The sequence below is a fragment of the Sus scrofa genome, chromosome 13 (genome assembly GCF_054392235.1).
Source record: "Sus scrofa isolate SSC_HxYL_T2T_F1_AM1 chromosome 13, Sscrofa_HxYL_maternal_Yorkshire_Landrace_v2.0, whole genome shotgun sequence".
NCBI lineage: Eukaryota > Metazoa > Chordata > Mammalia > Artiodactyla > Suidae > Sus > Sus scrofa.
In genome coordinates, this window is record NC_139395.1 from 130,739,129 (window position 1) to 130,758,506 (window position 19,378).

Here is a 19,378-nt window from a genome sequence, read left to right on the forward strand (position 1 = left end):
ATTGTACAATATTCAAGCAAGATCATTGTGTTTAGGCCAATATAAAAGATGTAAAATTGGAATCTCAAGGAGATTCCATTCCTACATAGTATTGGATAATGGAACCAGTATCTAAACTAAGATTTGTTTCCAAAGACTCTTCTTTGGCAGAAACTCAGTCATGTTTGCATTGTAGTCCCTAAAACTATGCTTTGGGAAAAATCGGTTCTCACCCATTGCATGTTGAATCAAATGTCATATCATTTACCTGGGAGGATAGCAGTATTGGTAAATTAGATAGATCCACTTTGTATTGTTGATTTCTTTTCATAAAATCTTGGTACTGCATCCACAAGCTATCTGAGAGGTGGGCATTGCATTTTGTTTGTCTTTTGGGTTGAAGTAAGAAGTAAAAGGTAGTTTGCTAGGTTGGCAACATAAAATACAAATTATAAATGAGATGAGCCAACAATTTGACTCTCTCTAAATTTTTTTATGAGAGATTTTTAGTAAAAATATCTTTTGCCTTGGAATACAAAAAGAATAGCAATAATTTTGATGATGGATAAAATATATGGAAACATTTAGTATATTACTGCTATAAAATTACTATATTTAGACTAATATACAACCTACACTTTCTGCAACATTTCCTGCCAGTGTTACAAAATGGAGAGATGGCTTAGGTAAAGTGAACCAAAGGTAGCAACGCGGGTATAGCTCAGGGGCAGAGCATTTGACTGCAAAGGTAACAATGAAAGAGAAAAGATATCCTTCTGACCTTAAAATCAGGGTGTTAATTTGTTTTTTAAAAACTAATCTGGGCAACTTCTATTTCTGCCCATGACAGAAAAACTTGTACCAATCTAGGTCTCCTGCCAAGTACAACTATAAAGTTGAACAAAATATATGAGACAGCTTTTTCCAGGTACTAAAAAATAGTCAGTGAAAGACAGCAGGTCCTGAAGAGCTGTCCTCATCATGGGCCCTGCTTTTCTCTGTGTTCCTTTTTTTGTAACCATGCAGGGAGAAGGAGCCAAGGAGAGTGGCAGTGGCAGTGCCTGGTCTTAACGTATGTAGAATAGAAATCCCAGAGAAAGCATGCTGGAAGAAGTAATGGCCAAAAAATCCTCAGATTTCAAAGATCCTATCAATTTATAAATCCAAGAAGCTGAACAAATCCTAAAGGACAGCTACAAATAAAATCATACCATGGCCTATCATACTCCTGAAAACCAAAATTAAAGAAAAAAAATGTTAGTGCTAGGGAACAATGATAAAATCTTTTTCATCAGAGCAGTAGATGCTAGAATATAATGAAATAAGATTTTAAAAGTGTTGAAAGAGGGAAAGGTATGTGAACCTAAAATTCTACAATCAGATTAAAATTGTGTGAAGCAGAATAATGCCCCCAGTTACCCTGCAAATGCCCAAACCCTAATCCCCAGAACCTATGAATATCTTACTTTATATGACAAGAGGAATTTTACAGATGTGATTAAGGTTACAGACTTTGACATGGGGGAGATTATTCTGAATTATCTGGGTGGCTAAATATAATCATAATCAAACATAATCATTATCCTTAAAAGCAGAGACTCTATCCTAGCTGCAGGGAGATATGACTAAGGAAGAAGGATGAGAGAAATTCACGCTGCTAGCTTTGAAGACAGGCTGGAGCCAAGGGAATGCAGTTTTGGCCTCTAGAAGCTTGAAAAGGCAGGGAAGAGAATTCTCTCCTAAAGCTTCAGAAGGAACACAGCACTGACACCTTGATATTAGCCTAGTGAGACTCGTGGTGGACTTCTGAACTATAAAATAGTTTTTGTTGTTTTTTGTTGTCTTAAGCCACTAGGTTTGTGATCATATGTTACAGTAGCAACAGAAAACTAATACAATATCTTTCAAATGTTGATGAGAACTCATATTTACCAGGATTGCATTACAATACATTTTTACAAAGCAAGAGGTGAGAGAATTAGTCACCAGCAAAAATAAACTACAAGAAATACTAAAGGAAGTTCTTCTAGGTGAAGGGAAAAGAAACCAGATCTATGGGGTTGAATGAATAGCATTGGAAATGATAAACATATCCTTCGTTGCTCTTGTTGTTGTTGCGGTAGTAAGGATGGGAGCAACACTCCTTCCAACTCTATAATCTTGAGTGGAATCCAGAAGCCCACAGATGCCCTTTAAATGCAGTGGTATGGATTGGAAGTAAAAGAATAGTAAAAGAGAGTCCATGCCAAAAGCTTGAGAAGGCTGGTGTGGCAACATTAACATCAGATAAAATGCACTTTCAGATCAGGAGCAAGACCAGAGGTAAAGAGAGTACCTTCAAATGACAAATTGGGCCACCTCATCAGTAAGTCATGAAAATCTTAAATGTGAAGGCACATAATCAGAGAACTTAAACATATATGAAGCAAAAATATAACAGAATTATAATGGGGGAAAATAGACAAATCTATGATTTCAGTTAGGTATTTTAGAAGTCTTCTTTCAGTGATTGACAGAACAAGCTGATGGAAAAATTCAATAAGGAAATGCTTTAAAATTGGGTTCTGATGATTGTTGTACAACTATAAATGTAATAAAATTCATTGAGTAATTATAAAATAATTAGGAAAAAAAAGAATATAAAGGAGATCTGAACAACCTCACCAACCACCTGAATCTAACCACTCTTTATAGAACTCTACACTCAATAATGCAGGGTACTCATGGATAGTCACCTAGATCATATGCTGGCCCTTAATATAACTCTCAGTCAATTTAAAATGACTAAAAGGGTACAGAATATGTTTCCCTGACTGGTGTAACTATATTAGAAATCAAATCAGTAAGATCATGGTATCAAGGAAACTTTAATGTATTTGGAAATTAAACAAAATACTTCCTAGTAACCTATGAATCAAAGAAGTACTTACTCACCAAGAGAAATAAGACAATATTTTGAACCAAGTGATAATAAAAAGCACCAAATATCAAGCTTTGTTAGATGCAGCTAGAGCAATTCTTAGAGGAAAATTTGTAGATTAATAAGCTTACAGTGGCAAGAAATAAAAAATAAAAATCATTTTCTGGTGCTCAATAAATTTTTAGTGTTTAGTCATTATTAATGGCATTGTCTATATAGGAGTTTTGACATAGCTTAGAGAAATTTACAAAAATATTTGTACATGTGCAGTAGGTTAGTGTTACTCGGAGTATTCATTATCAATGATCATTTTTAAACTTGACAAGGAATTTCATTAGCATAGATTCCATCTCCTGGTGAAGGAAGAGAACAAAGAATTTGATAGTTAAAGACCTCGTTCCACCTTTTCCCTCTGCCACTTAACTAGTGGTATGGCTCTCTCTCAGTTTCAGTTTCCTCATCCGTAAGAAAAATCTGGTTTATGTATATCAAAAAGTTGCTCTAGAAAATGAAACTCTACTTGAGCTTAAAATGTAAGTGTCAGAAAATTTAGACAATTATGATTATCGATGAAGGGAGCTAGAAAATATTCCTAACTCTATCTTTTATTTATTGCTCCTTTCAGAGATATTGCCATTCTCTCTGACCTTAATATGTGACCTTAAACTTAATAAATATTTTGATATTGAAGATCTTCTCTGGAAATCACTGCCAAGTTAAATCAGAAAAGAAAGTAACTAGCCACTATAACGTTAGGAGCTTGAGCCACTTTCACAGCTTGTGCTACCTGTAAAGTCCCATTCACAATACTGGGTGTAAGTTAGGGTCTTCATCATTGTCTCTCTCTGTTCTCCAGCTTCAGTTTACTCCACTGAAAGCTACAACTTTTGGGCTCTGTTTCATGCCTTTTGGGTATGTCATCATGCTATATCCTGTGCCCTGAATGTTTTTCAATTTATTTTTATTTTTATTTTTTTATGTAGAAAACCTATTATAATTCCATCTATTTCTAGTTCAGGTATCATCTTCCTCAGGAAGCCTTTCCTGAATCTTCTTAGAAGCTGCCCCTCCCCCAACCCCTTATACTTCCACAGAATCCTGCTTGGAATTCTGCCCTATAGTCCCTGATATTGTGTTGTATTGTCTGTGTAGGAGTCTGTCTCATCTAGCAGACTCTGCATTCCACAAGGGAAGGACCATGTTTTATTCATTTTTGTATCTTTAGGGTGTGGTAGAGCACCTAGTACATATTAAAGACATTAAGTATCCATTGAATTTTTTAAAATTGAATTGAATTACTTATATTTATGAATCTACTGAAAGTACAGCGGTAAGGAGCAAAGTTTTAAAGAAGTCATAGGGAAATTATGGAATTTTCAGAGTTCTTTTAAAAAAGTGGTTTCCACTAAATATTAAAAATATTAATAAAATAGTAAAATAGATAAAAATGAAAGCAGGTATATTTTTCTTTAAAACAACTTGGTACATGGAAACCTTGTATTTAGGTGGTTTAAAGGGAAAATTTGGAAGTGATTCTTTCTTTAATAAAGGAGTCTTTGTTTTACAAAATAAGGTATAAGATTACTTTAAATGGTGGACTGCTTGTGGACATTAAGTTGACCCAAAATGGTTTAAAATGCCTATTTGCCAAGAACATGTGATATATACAAATTTAAGTATATCTGTATCTTAATAGAATGTGTTAGGCATGCCTGTAAGATTTTCCTCAAACTTTAGAAGCATTGGATGTAATATTTTAGAAACATTATTATTTCAACTAAAACTTTCAAAGTGGGATTGATCACCATGACTACTTCAACCAGTGTGGGGAAATTGGAAGAGTGTTTCAACAGGAAAAAAGCAAAAATTACCAAAGCTCAAAATAAGTTCCCCAGAGAACTTGAGAGTATTGGCCTTGATAGAATGTAGAATGGAAAATTTCCCATTGCTTAGGAATTTGGGTTAAATCCAAAACTGAGGGCAGCTAGCGACAGTTGTTTCACATTTTGAAGAGAGACACTAGATATGTTCTTCACAGAATGTGAAAAGATGTGGCTCAGTTGTGTGTCAACTACTGTCACTTCAAAGAACACATTTACCAGACTGAAGATTCCTTAGAGGATAATTCCTTAAAGGAAATTTGTCGAAGTAGAGAGAGCACTGATGTGTGGGACGGTAAGCAGGTTTGTGACCTCATCTTAAAGGAGGAGACTGAAGGAAACATCCTTTCAAGAAAAGATAGAGGAGAGAGATGCTTGCTAGCAGGGAAGAGGCTGTCATGAAGAATGTGAGAAATTTCTTGGGAGAGTTTGAAATGTGTCCTCTAGGGCAATGTTTCACAATGGACTGATACTTGGATAAAATTTAGTAAAACTGAATTTCTAAAAAAATGAAATTAAATAACTCCACTGAACACACACCTATAAAGTCATGTCAAATTGCTATAAATATTTCTAAACAGCACTCCTAATTTCTTTACTTATTTAGTCACGAATTGACAAATTGTTGACAGACTGTTCAGGGGTCGGCATGGAGTGCCCAGGCACTCTGTTCCAGACCAGAGCTTTACCTGGAGATCCAGTTAAAATGCCCATTCTGAATGCTACAGTAATGCCAAGCAGCTTTATTTCCAAGAGTTGGTTGAATGATGCCAACACTGTGGTCTGGAACACACCGAGCTGCAAGGTCTCTAGTAGTGCAATGTGGACCACATTATTAAATTTTTTGTACCAAGTCTTTGAGATCTCAATAGCTACATGTGGTTAAGGCTACAGTGTTTAGCCAGCAGCTCTAGAGTTTGGGCAGCTGTTTGAAAACATGGCAGAGAAGGATGTGTTCTTTTTCTTGTGGAATGAGTGGATGCTATATAAGATAGCGTAAGTTATCTCTAAGAGACTTTGCACAAGAGGGATGATTGCTGGAATAAAGAGATTCCAAGGACTTCCCAGCTGATGGGAGTTAAGGGTCTTGCAAGAGATTAGCCAGATAATGTTTTCCAAGCATCAGGAAATGCTGTCTGTGTAACCCCCTGATATTTTGATGGGCATTTGATAACAAAGAAGGGCCCACAAACAGACCTTTATTGAATTGGGGGAAAAGGAGAAAAGCTTTGAGTTGGAGGAGAGATTGAAGTTTTGACATTTAATTTGATGGGACTTTTTTAGTTCCTGAAAAGTTCTATAGTCCCTGAAAGTAAGCAAAATGTTGTGGAATCTGCCCAAGAGTCACTGAGTGGTGGGGAAGAAAAATGTGACAGCAGGTTTGAGAAAGTTGTGAAGACAAATTGGAATTTTATTTGCCCTCCATCATGCAGATCTGATTTAATAAACCATTCATAATCTGTGTGAGCTCATGTTCCATAAATGATGGTCATTTGAATGCTCTGTCTGTCACATCTTTACTCAGCAGCCTGTCACTGGTTAGAAACATTGCCAGAAAAGGCCAAACAACTCCTCCAAGGTACATTTCAGAAATCAATGTTTCCATATTGTTAATCATCTTTTTTTAAAAACTTTCTGTAAGTTTATCTTGTTCCCTTTGTTTATGGCAGAAAATTTCAAGTTGAATAGCTATTGGCTTTGGAATTGCTCTTCTTCTGAAAAGCCTGAGCTAGAGGAGGTAGAGACAATTGAAGGAAGCCAAGAGATATTGGTTAGCATGCTGCTGGCTGTAAATAATGAAACCCAGGTGACAAATGTCTTAAATAACAAGAATAATAATGCCCCACTAAGCTAAAGTAGGTGGGCCTCCAGGCTGATTGATACTATGCCTCAGTAATATCAGAGTGATACCATGTATCTTTAAAAAAATCTTTACTCTCCTGTCCTTTGAGTTTGTTTCATCTTCACACTGCTTGTAAGAAGGTTGAATTGTTTATGGACAGTGATACCCAGAGGTAGAAGAGAGTTTTGTTTTCTAAAATCCCCCTGTCTACCTTTTCTCACATCTCCTTGTCCTTAGTTGGATCACATTCCCATTCTCAAATCAGTTTTTGGCAAAGAAGATAGAATTAGCCACATTCTACTGAGTCTGACCCCAGGGTTGAGGTCTATACTTATAAGGAGGAAAGGTGGGTCCTTAGATAAAATTAGGTTGTGCTAAAAAAAGGAAGAAGAGGGAATGGGCACTGAGTAGGCACCAATATTCTTCACCTAAGACCATATCGGGGTTTCCAATCTTGGTGAAAATGTGCTTTCAATGGCTAGAGATCCATGGTACAGTATAGTGTATGACTGGTTATGTATGTCTAAGAAAAACTGGGCAGTCTGTGTGAACACGTACCAGTTACTGAAACAGCTTTCTGGATGACATCACATCATACCACATCATAAGTAAGGCACAGATTATGAAAAGACTCACACATAGACTGATATTTTAAATTAAAAGACCTCTCTAAGGAGACACAGTATTTCAGTGAAAGGTCCTTATGAAAATGTGAATTTCTCAGATTCCACATTGTGTTAACTTTGCATTGGATTACCATGTCCACATTAACTATGTCACACTGAAGTTTTAAAATGTCTTCCTTTAGTTGTATGGAACCCTTGCTTCAGACTAGGCTAGGAAAAGAAGAAATATGTTTTTGTAAGTGTGGTTGTTTTTCTCTTATAAATGGAACGTTATGAACATTTCAAGAAATGCTGTCTTTTTAAGTGGTTAACTGTCAAATTACTCTAGTTATGCCCTGAGATAGAGACGAAATCTTTATAAAACCTGCAACAACTCCAGAAGATGATTCAAACTTATGGATATTTAGCATATTTTTTTCCAGCACTAATTTATTTAAACTTTCCTTGGAGGTATAATGTGTAATTCTTGTTTTCCTGGTATAGTACCTAAACCTAATAGTATGGTTGGAAATTTCATTCTATCAGATCTATTATTCTACTTAGTGATATGAATATTTAATGTCAGACTAGTTCCTTCAAAAATAATGCTTGGGAAAATTTTCACTCCTTTTACTGGCAGCTTATATTAATGTTCCTCACCTTGAATGCCAAATATAGAAGAAATCCCAAAAGAGAGACATTGTTTTCTTCTTTTTTTTTTTTAATAAGACATATTTTTCCTCCAGAATTTTTCTTGGTTACATGGTTTTAAGTTCCCCTCTTCTCTATCTTTCTTGTTTACTCCAGGAATGCAAACTTGACCTTGACTTTAAGGTCAAAGCATTTTCAGACTGTGCGGTCAGCAGAGGATAGAAAAAAAAAAAATCAATGTGAAGCATATTAGAGAAGAATAAGGGTAAGAGTAATGCAAAGATGCTGGGAAGCCATTCAGGAATTGGAAACAACTGAGGTAATACTTGATGTAAGAATATTCAGCATTAAGATTTTTCTTACATGGGAGTGGGTTAGAATTATGACAATTTAAAGACTAGGCCATTTTCAAAGCATTTTCAGGAGCTAAAAATTACTTTTGACATGTAAAAATGAGACTTCTGTTTTATTTTTTCCACTTGAAACCCTAGTTTTCCTTCTCTGTTTCTGTTGAGGGTTGAGGGTAGAGGGAAATGACCAGTCCATAGACTTGATATGACACACATGTTTAGGAGAATTTCTTGAATCTCCATGGCTGAAAATTGTGCTGAAACATTTTTTGAGGCCTTTTCTGTCAACATTGGAAATAAACCTTATTTTGAATGAGAACATATTTTGATTTTATAAAGATTTATACTCCATGTAAAAGGGTTGAACAGAATCATAGTGAAATTTTTTATCATAAAACTATCCATGTAGTCCTTTGTAGAATCCAGCTACAAACCTTGTGAAAAAAAGAAAACAAAATGTTAAATCAATTGTCATTTATGACAAGGAGTATCTTCTCTTTTCCTCTTTATTTACTATTGTATTCAAACACTAATCAGGTGTGGGGGAAAAAAAAACCACCATTTGTTGAAGCTTATATTACTAAAACTTACTGAAGTTGGGGATGAATGATCAGGGAAAAGTTTAATCTGTATATATGTGTGTTTTATGTGTACATATCATCTACATCAATGAAAATGTATAAAACCAAACTAGTTTTAAATCATATTACCACATAGAAATAGAGCTTGTTTGATTTTAAGTAATTGTTAAACAGAAACAGACTATATTGTGTTATCTATAAAATGTAAAACATTTTCTCAAAAAGAGATTAATACTAAACATATGGAAATTTCTCTAAAAATCTAAATTAAATGTATGTTACACTTGGGACACAGAACTGTTCAGTCACTGAAATTATTAGACATAAATGTTAGAGATGACTGTGTCTAAAGTCTTCATCATCCAACATTCTTTCCAAGCTTTTTACTTTTGCACTAACCTCACATTTTTGTTTGTTTGTTTGTTTTTGTATAAAAGCCCAATAAGAATGTACTGAGAACAGAGCTCTGGGTAGGCTCATTGATAACCATGCATGTCAGTTGCTAGCAGAAATGAGTATTGATGATTTTGCCCATAACACAGTTGAAAGTGAGGAAGATTGAAAAACATTTTCTCCCCTTAGGAAGCATTTGAAATAATTTCTTGGAAAAAAGAAATCTATATTAGGGGCTGAGAAGGGGAAGATACAAGTTAAGCCATTACTTTGATCTGTATAGTAAGTTCAAAAATTGTTTCTACTGCATCTTATCTTACATCTACATCTTATTTTAAATTTGATGAACTCCTTTAAAGGGTCAAAAAAGACAGGGTCTTCAAGCTGCATCGAATATGTGCATTTTAATTCATGGAAAATCAGCAGGGAAACAAGAAAGATTCTCTCCACTAACATTGATTTTCCTTATATTTATTTTTTCAGTCTGAACACTCCAGGCAAAAATTCGCTTGGCTTCAACTAATTTGCAAATACCATCATTCACTGCTGTTTTGCTACCCATTTCTCAAATCTCAATTAAATGTGATGACAGTTTACTTGCTAGAAACACACAGAAAGGTTCTTTCCCGACCAGAGGTCTTCACTCATTTCCTGCTAGTGGACTTGGCAAGTGGAGTCAAAACATCTATTACTGAGGCTGAGTTTTAATTTAGAATGTTATCACCAGAGTCAGCTAAATAATTATAAAATCCTTTAAAACTCCAACAGAAATGTATAGTAATAGCTGAGAACAGTGTATGTATCTTGAAAGGAGGAATTTTAGAAAGCTTGTATAACCTTCTGACTCACTCCTAGAATTAACTAAAAAGTGTCTTCTCTCTGCAACTCTTTTACATTAAAAGCAAAAACAACAACAATAAAAAATTACTCTGCAAGTCTTGATGCTCTTGTTCAGACTCAACCTTCCTTGTAAAATTAAAAGCAAGGCATGAGGTGAGATAGTTTTGGTCTAGAGAAGTATCATTCGAAGAAAGGAAAGCAAGGTGTGGCTTACTTTCCCCTTACTTCTTCTACATGAATTCCTTAATATAAATATAATTAAATATAAAATGTGTGTGGTATTGCTTTGAGAGGATGAAACCTAAAACAAATCATAGAATGTTAGAAATACCTCTTTGTGTAAAATGGGTACCCTCTTCATGTTAACAGGTACTCAACAAATGTTAACTACAAGGGATAAAAAACAAACTATAAGGAGTCTTTGATAGAGCCCAACTGGTCAACCCTCATCTTTATAGCTGAATAATTGAAGTCTGAGTGGTTGAAAGACTCACCCTGCTCAGTGGCTGATTGGCAGCCAGGCACAGTGACTCCTCTACCTCATCACTGTCACAGAACCTCTTTGGGGCTCAGCTCATCATTTGATAACAAGAGTAACTCTACTTGCCCAAGGGTTATTGATCAAAGTTAATAGGGGTTGTGAGAATTTCTTTAAAATTTGAATTTATGGTACAGTGTCTTGCATATGGCAGGCACTTCATAAATCTCTGAGGAACAAAATTTGTGGAATAGTTTTAGTGAGAATTGGCTCTGATTCACTCCTCAAAGCTCATTGTGCTTGGCTGGAGTCTTTAATCAGGAGTGTACAACCAGCACCTCTGACTTTTATTACAGAGTGGGTGCAATCATCTGCCTAAAGAAGCAGAGCTAGGCAGCTTCCACCTAGCTGTGCAGTGCCAGGATGGAGACAATTCTTTTTTTGTTCATAAACTAGGAAGCACCCTGCTTGACCCTAGTGTAAACTGACTGAAGAGTTAAGAAGCCAAGCTGTCTCTGCCAATCCAGATGCCCCAGGCAACCTTCATTTTCCCTGCTTTTTCTTTCTAAGACAGAAAAATCAGTTGGAAGTGATTTCCCCTCTGTGGTGTCTTCCAGTCCTGGAGAGAACACTGGGAGATGACTGGATGACATGGCTCCCTGTCTGGCCTGTGTCTATTGATTTGGTGAACTGGCTTCTACAGGAACATAGAGAAGATGTGGCAGAGGTCAGATGGCTCTGAAAATGGAGGGGGAAAAAAGCTGCTATGGTTTTCTTTGTCCAGTAAGTACATTACTACATTTGGTTAATTGTATTTACGCATTTTGGCTAAGTGAGGTTTTAAAAAGAGAAATGACTCTGGGACTGTTTTTAAGGAATGTGCAGTGAGTAAAAGTAGGTAGAACTTCTGCCATTTCTGTCTTGTTCTCTGCTTTTTTCCCATATCCTTTATCCTCAGTGTCTCTCCTTTTCCTGTTCTCCTTTTCCAAGTAAGCTATGTTCTCAGCACCACCACCATTGTAGGGCATTTTTGATGCCTGTCTAGAGATAGAAGGAGGGGAAGTAGATTCAGAGGAGAACAGGATAAGGGAGAACAAGACAAGGAAAGATACCATCACATTCAGCTTTGAATTATAAATTAATCCCGGCACCTTTCAATTGGAATGGCACTCTTGCCTTTCCTCTATTTGTCCACCAACATCATGCTTTATCAATACCCATGAGCTTCTAGAACAAGTGATTAATGTATTGTGGTTCAGTGAATGAATAACACACGGGATGCTTGACTTATGGGACTGTATGGCTATTGGAATTACATGATCAAGGCTATATCTCTTGGTCTCTCTGATCTTTGGTTTCCTGATCTATTATAGGGATAATGCTTGCTCTGTTTTCCTCCCAAAGTTGTTCTGAGAAATATGTGAGACATGGTTTATGAAACCAAAAAGCGTGATGTAAATCAAGGATATATAGTAATTTATAATTTTATTTCTATTTTATCTTACAAAAGAATTTACAAACTGAATGTTACTGTGTTTCTCCAGCATACAGGTGATTTCACTTTTAGAGTTAAACTTGACTTTTGTAGAGAATAGGCTTGCTGGCCATAAGCTCTATTTACTCACGTAAATATGTCATTACCTGCAAAGTTCACCCCAGGCATTTCTGTGGACTGCAGTTGGTACCATATGCACCTTAAAATCCAGTCCTGGGCCCCTGTCACTGTCCCCACTTCTCTCCCTCCCACCCCACCTCTACACATCTGAAGAGTAGAGTCTTACCCAGCAGTCTGGGCCCAGAATCCTCTGTGCTTATGGCCCTCAAGTTGGGAGTCTTCCAGGAAGGGAGTAGGGAAAAGCTTCCTGGTTTTTCTGTTATACCCAGTTAAATGTGCCCCTCTGTAGTGTGGGGGGGCATGGTATCCTTTATACAACTAGCACTGGGGGTGGGGCTGTTACCGTAGCACTAGGACTGGGTATTGTATCTGGATCTCCCCTCACTCTCAGTCCTATGGCTGAGGCAGGCCACCTTCCCCTAGAAATTCTGTAAATTCCTGCTGATACTATAACCCCCTTTGTCTCCCTACAGCCCTTAGTCCTCTGTGCATTTCTTTCTTCTTTTTTTTCTTGCTTTTTAGGGCCACACCTGTGGCATGGCTAGGGGTCTAATCAGAGCTACAGCTGCTGGCCTGTACCACAGCTCACCACAACACCAGATCCTTAACCCACTGAGCAAGGCCAGAGATCAAACACATCCTCATGGATGCTAGTCAGATTCATTAACCGCTGAGCTACAACGGGAACTCCCTCTATGCATTTCTTTATGCATTTGACCCCCAACTGGGACTATGGCTTGGAATTTTTTAAGAGTTTTATTATCCACCATGTAAGTCACCAGATGAATACAAACAGCATAATGGACAAATTTCTTCTAAAGCTAAATGCCACATATATCTGTATCTTAGTTTCAGGCCAGCTGGGACTGTCTTCCTTACCCTCTTCACACTTATTATTGGGAAACCCCCTCTAAATGGCATCATAATGAGGTCTTTACAGTTAAACAAGTTAACAGAAATCTTTTAACTACTGTCCCAGAGAAATGTCTTTTTTTTCTCTAAGATCCATATCCCTAGGAATTTATGTGTATGGTGACAAAGTTTTAAAATGGGGAGTATGTGAAAACTTAACACTCTTATATATTGCCAAGGATGTAAAAAAAAATCATATCACTAGTTAATGAATTATGAAAAAGTTAGTTCCTTATGAAATAGGATTCATGGAGTTTAAATTTTTCTTATTGGCAAAGCTTTTATTTTCATGTGTCTTCTAGCATATGACTTCAGCAACATATAAACCATTTTTACCATTTAACTTGAAACTGTAAATAGTTCATTCACTTCATCATATCAATATTAGTCAATGTTAGCAGTATATAAGGTGTTAAAGAGTCTATCCATTAGAAATTTAAAATCTATACCCAAAGAATAATTTGTGAATCCAGTCACTCAGCATATATTTATTGAGTGTTTATTACGTACTAGGTACTGGAGTGACAAAAAATGAATAAGATGTAGCTCCTGCCTTGAGGGGTAGCACGTGATTTCCTCAAGACCCTATATTAGTGTGTGTCTCATAACATTCAGGAGTCAGCCAGGAGTTACACTGATCATAAATCGATAACCTCATTTCAGAGCTCAAACACGGAGATGGCAAATAAAACCCAAGCCTGCCCTGGGCAGTATTGACTGAAGCAAAAAATGACTTCTAATAATAGGAGGCAATGAATAATTTTGCTCCAAGAGTGAAAGAAAATTCTGCTTTGTCTCAATCCCTTTCACTTAAATAGCATTTGGATTTCTTAAAAATCCTCAAAGTTTGTATTAAAGCACTGTCCATTAATACTTTGCTTGGCTTAGAAGGGCAAGATCTTAGAGATGTTTTCTTGGGGAAGAGAGTGGGTTTGAGAGGACAGTTGTCTTTTAGTTGCAGTTGCATAACTGATCATCCAGTTTTCTATTTCTCCTTTATTTGTAATAGTTTCTGAATAATACCAGAAGCTAACATGTCAAAGCTTTTAAGGACTTGGAAGACTTGGGGCGGTTGAGGCCATGTAGCAAAATTGTTAGGAACCCTACTCTGGGGACAGTTGGCCTGCATTCCAAGCCCATTTGGGTCGTATATTCAAGGTGTGATGTTGGGCAAGTTACCAAACCTCTGAGTGCCTAGTTTCCTCATTACTAATATGGTATAATAATAGTATTGTGTCTTAGGGTTTTTGTGAGGATTAAATGATGATATTAAATTCTCAGAACAATGCTAATCCATGGTAAGTGCTAAAAATGTTATTTATTGTATCCCAACTCTTAAAGTACAAAGATAGTCTTGAAGAGAATTGTCATCCACCTTCTCATTCTCCTTTTATTCCTCATAAAGCCACTAGCTAAGTTGGAAGTGGGTAATGATGATGCCAGATAATTAAATGGAAAATAAAAGATATTTCTCAAGCATGAACAAAATTATGAATAATCTATAGGGTGATTAAAATTGTGATTCAGCAATAACAATTTGGGGAAATTTATCAGTGTAACACATGTGGGAATGATGTTTAGGCAATAATTAATTTTAATCAAAAAAATTATATTTGATACTTATCATTATTTTGCTCTTTTTTTTAAGGTCTGTACCTATGGCATATGAAAGTTCCCAGGCTAGAGGCCAAATTGGAGCTACAGCTGCTGGCCTGTACCACAGTCACAGCAACGTGGGATCCAAGTTGCATCTGTGCTCTACAGCACAGCTCATGGCAATGCTGGATCCTTAACCCACTGAGCAAGGCCAGGGATCAAACCCGCATCCTCATGGATACTAGTCAGCTTCATAACCCACTAAGCCACAATGGGAACTCCTGATATTCATTATTTATTCATTTATATTTATTTATCTTATATGTCTGTTTATGTTCATGAATGCCTTTTTGCCCTGAAAATAATCTAAGACAGCTTATAAAGATATATATAATATAACAAGATAATATTCAGTTGAAATTATTAGGGAAAATCGGATAAAGGGAAAATAAAGGTATGAAAAGAAGGAGACAGCTTTCTGATACAATGTACCTTGAAGTTCCATGCCCTTGCTATTTGTGGTCTCTCATGTTGGTTCTAAGATGTCTAGTGGACAACTTTAAGGAAAGAAATGACAGTGATGATACAGGTCATTAAATCAGTATATAAAATAAACAATTTACTCAGGAAAAATGACAATCAGTACTGGTACTGTGATAAGAATAATTGCTTTTGTTCAGTTTTAAAATTAATCTGAAACTTGGAACATAGTCATTAATAGATTCATATAGTAACTGTTTATGTAGCCCCTGCACAGAGAAATTATGGGTTTAGGTGCTACAGAGGACAGAGCGAGGTCTAAAACTGTCCCAGCTCTCAAAGAAAATGCATCCAATAGAGAGTAAAAGTAATATATCAATAAACTAAGTTTAAGGTAGATAATAATGGTGAGCAGTACACCTGTGGTGTTAAAAAAAGTAATTTAAATATCATAGCAATCTATGGATGACCCCAGAAAACATTGTAACAAAAGATTCTTTGTACTTTCTAATATATTAACTATGCTAATTTCTTGATGGTGGTTTTTAAATCCTTAATGATTCTCAAAAGCGGATTTCAAAAGCCACAGAGTGCGCTCTAATACATAGCCAACTCAGAATATTAAAGGTAGTTGGAGGAAGATTTGGTATAGACACTAGAAACCTGTGGATAGTTCTATCCCCTGACTCTTAGATCATGAACTTATAAACCTCACATTAATCCTCACATTCAAGCCTCACATTAATCCTTCATCTTAAATTGTCAAAAATTGTTTCTACAGTTTTCAGTGAGAGCAAAGCAAAAATCCATTCTTTTCCTAACGTGCATGTGCATTTATTCTATACATTCATTCAGTGTTATTGGATATTTATTATATACTGGGAGTAGTATAGGGCATAGAATTACCACAAAAGTGAAATTTTGTTCTTTTCCAGAAGGGAAAGGATTCATTGTTTAAGTGGGAAGACAGATGTATAAACAAGTAAATTATGGCAACATGACAAATGCCAATAGACATATATAAGAAGGGAAAAGGCCACATTCAGCTATCATTTGAGTTTCTTTTTGAAAAATGTGTATTTTGCCAAGTGGAGATTGTATGGTAGGGATGCTGTTCATCCCCAGTATAGGAAATGTTCTCAGAGTACTTCCTAGCCTATCAATGTAATATTTCCTAAGTACCTATCAAGGATTCAGTGTGAGGTTATGTGATGTGGTAATTATGAAGAAATAGAAGACTTGCTATTAGTCTTCAGAGTGTCTACTTGTAATGAGTAGATTAAATTTTCCACACACTTTTAACAGTGATTAAGAGGTCATGACTGTAGATCCTAAATGGCGTGTTACAACATAAATTCTGTGGATTGTAGAAGAACATTATTATGCATTTCAGAGGGACCAGGGCAAGCCTCCCAGATAGGGTAGAGCCTGATCTCTTCCTTGAAAACTGGGGTGGGATTTGGGTGGTGAGGGAGAGCATGTTTCTATAGTCCAGCCACAAACATCTATTGAGTGCCTGCTATATGTCAGATTCATGAATAAGGAAGCAGCATTGGGGTCTGGAGTAAAGGGTAGTAGGGAAGGCAGCGGCTTTTACATTTTGAATTTATGAAAATGGGGAGTCACTGAAGATTTTTGAGTCTGGGAGGAAGCTGATGAAACAAGTACATAAAGAAAATTAATTTTCCTCATGGAATGTAATAGCTGGAAGGGATTGTAGAGATTCTTTCACTCACCACCCCCTCCAGAGTCCCTTCCCACTGCTATCATTCAATAGGAAAAAAAAAAAAAAAGTAAAGCCTAAAGAGGTTATATGATGTGATTAAGCCCCACGATAGTAATCGTGTCCCCATTTCAGGCTCCTTCTCTCCAGCTTAGCAGTGTGTGTATGTTCTGTGCAATAGATGGCTGGGCAGTAAAGGGAGGAGGAGCCTGAATGAGCACAGCATCCTGGCCTGGGACCACCCAGGCTGAATGTGGAAGGGAAGGCTAGAAGCAGAGCTTGACTCAGCCCTGCTGTTACAGCTGTGGAGGCCCAGGGCAGGCTGCCCCCCAAATATGCCTCAATGGCGTATTGGTTATTTTGAATTACAGTTACTTGAGAAACAGCTGATGGGGAAAAAATTGATATTAAAAAACCTGCTCTGACCCCTGCCTTTCACCCTGAGTATGGGAACTGTATCTTCCATATGAACATATCCTCCTTATACAAGGAGGATCAAAAGCATCTTTATTTACCAGAGTTAGGGAATTCAAGGCTAAGAAAGCAATATAAATAAATGCTATTACTTCTTCATTAGTCTACTACCCTAAGCACAAGCCCCTTTGTTTTGTTAAATTTTCACAAATAATTGTGTTTTTTTGGTCTAAAAATGAGCTATAAACACCCTATGTCACTTTGGGGATCCATTTCAATGAGATCTCCTTGCACACAAATTATTTTTTTTCTGCCTGTTAATCTATCTTGTGTAATGTAATTATTAGACCAGCTAAGGGAACTCTAGAGGAATAGAGGAAGGGGAGATTTCCCCCTACCCAATAGTTGGCATAATTGGCAGAATATTGGCTGGGCTTGCCCTACCCCCAACACCTCTCCCTTCCCACTCCTCATGCCTCTCCCTGCCCCCAGTCTGCCACAGTCTGCCACAGATCCTGGGACCTCTGACAAAGACCAGTAGAAAGTACATGGTCTTGTCACATCTGCCTCCCGACCTCCCCCATCTTTCTGATGGAAGGGAAAAGTCATGAGAGTCCTTTTTCTCTCTCTTTCTAAACTTAGATTAGCAGTAGAAAATATTTGTGGAAGTGCTTCCTTGGAACCTATTAACTCTCATATTTGGTAAATAAGCGTTCTCAATTTGTATTGATCCTTTTCTCCCAGAGATGGTCACTGTTCTTCTTTGTCTCTGTCTGTTGTATCCTTTGTAATAAGAAGGAAAACCCATAGGGTAGAACAGCAAGCATTGGCCTTTGTACTCCTGCTGTTCAAGCTGGCCTCTCAGACTGGTGAGTTAACGGTTTCCACCAGACCTGTGTCTGTTAAGACAAACTTTGCTGTGGATACCCTCTGTAAAAACTGTATAAGGTTTTTCCTTCCTTTTTGTTCTCTTCCCTGAGAGCTTGGTTTTGTGACGAGTGAGAATATTCTCTCTGATCTTTGCCATCCAGAGGGTTAGTTACTGGGGTGCACCTAATAGCCAGTTGAATAGACTGGGGTTTCAACACCCAGTGACATAAGCAGCATTGTCTTTGGCCCTTCCAGCTTTCAGGGGAATTTGTCATAATAGGTCCTAGACCATAAGGAACCTTTGTCATATCAAGCTTTGTTGCTTGTTAGTTCTGAAAAGGTCTCATTCCAGTAGCACCTGCCTAGTGTCACAGATTAGAGGGTCTTTAACTGGAGGCATACCACTTAAAGCAAAGCTGGTTATTTGTAAATAGGAAAGAGAATAAGGTACAAACTAAAATGGACATAGAACCCTCCTGGAGAAACTGATGGCTTTTTAAAACTTCTGACAAAAGATCATACCAAACAAGAATGAGTTACATAGGACTACATGAGGTAAGGACAATGATTATAATTTTTAAATTATTTTTAAAATTGAGACATTGCTGATTTTTAGAAATGTTTTGCATTTCTAAGTTCAAGGAATCTTTTTTTCTTAAGCTAACTATGACTTAGAGCAATTTGGTAAATTATATCTCTGTAAGCTATATTGAAACATTTATCTTCTCCTTACCGGATCCATCTAGGAATCAGAAACTCAGTGAATATTCTTATTTTATTGGCAATAATGTTATTTGTATAAGTTTAATAAGAATCTGTTCTCCTATAACAGGACACAATTAGAGACATTGATTATATTACCAAAAATTTGGCTGGAATGTCTTATTTGAGAGAGACATAAATAGACTCAGATATGTTCAGACAGTTTTAAAGAACCAAGGTTGACTTTATGGCGTCAATAAACTCCCTTGGAAAAATAGCCTGGTGCTTTGCTTGCAGGATTCCCAGCAGCCTCACCAGGTGAAAAATGAAGATACTTCCTGGCAGGCCCAGGAACCTCAGGATATTTGAGAGGTCTCAAGAAGAGAGGAATTCACCAAACCTATAGGTATTATAGGTGAAGTCTGATGGCAAATATTTGGCTTGGCTTCTTTTTTTTTTTTTTTTTTTTTTTTTATTATTATTTTCCCACTGTACAGCAAGGGGGTCAGGTCATCCTTAGATGTATACATTGCAGTTACAGTTTTT

The 19,378-nt window shown here is 36.8% G+C and overlaps 1 protein-coding gene across 17 annotated transcripts in view; it reads left to right on the plus strand.

The window, feature by feature from the left end:
- LOC106505748 (uncharacterized) overlaps window positions 1-19,378 on the plus strand; it is a 1,225,997-nt gene that overhangs the window by 553,070 nt on the left and 653,549 nt on the right. For 5 of the 17 annotated variants that reach the window (XR_002338112.2, XR_014824365.1, XR_014824357.1 and 2 more), the window contains 2 exons: window positions 8,035-8,197; window positions 11,091-11,303. The exons of 7 other annotated variants lie outside the window; for them this stretch is intronic. The gene's annotated coding sequence lies outside the window, so the exon portion shown is untranslated. Of the gene's footprint in view, window positions 1-4,933; window positions 5,075-8,034; window positions 8,198-11,090; window positions 11,304-19,378 lie in introns of those variants that run through there. 5 more of the 17 variants (XR_014824361.1, XR_014824371.1, XR_014824356.1 and 2 more) reach the window with 3 other exon arrangements.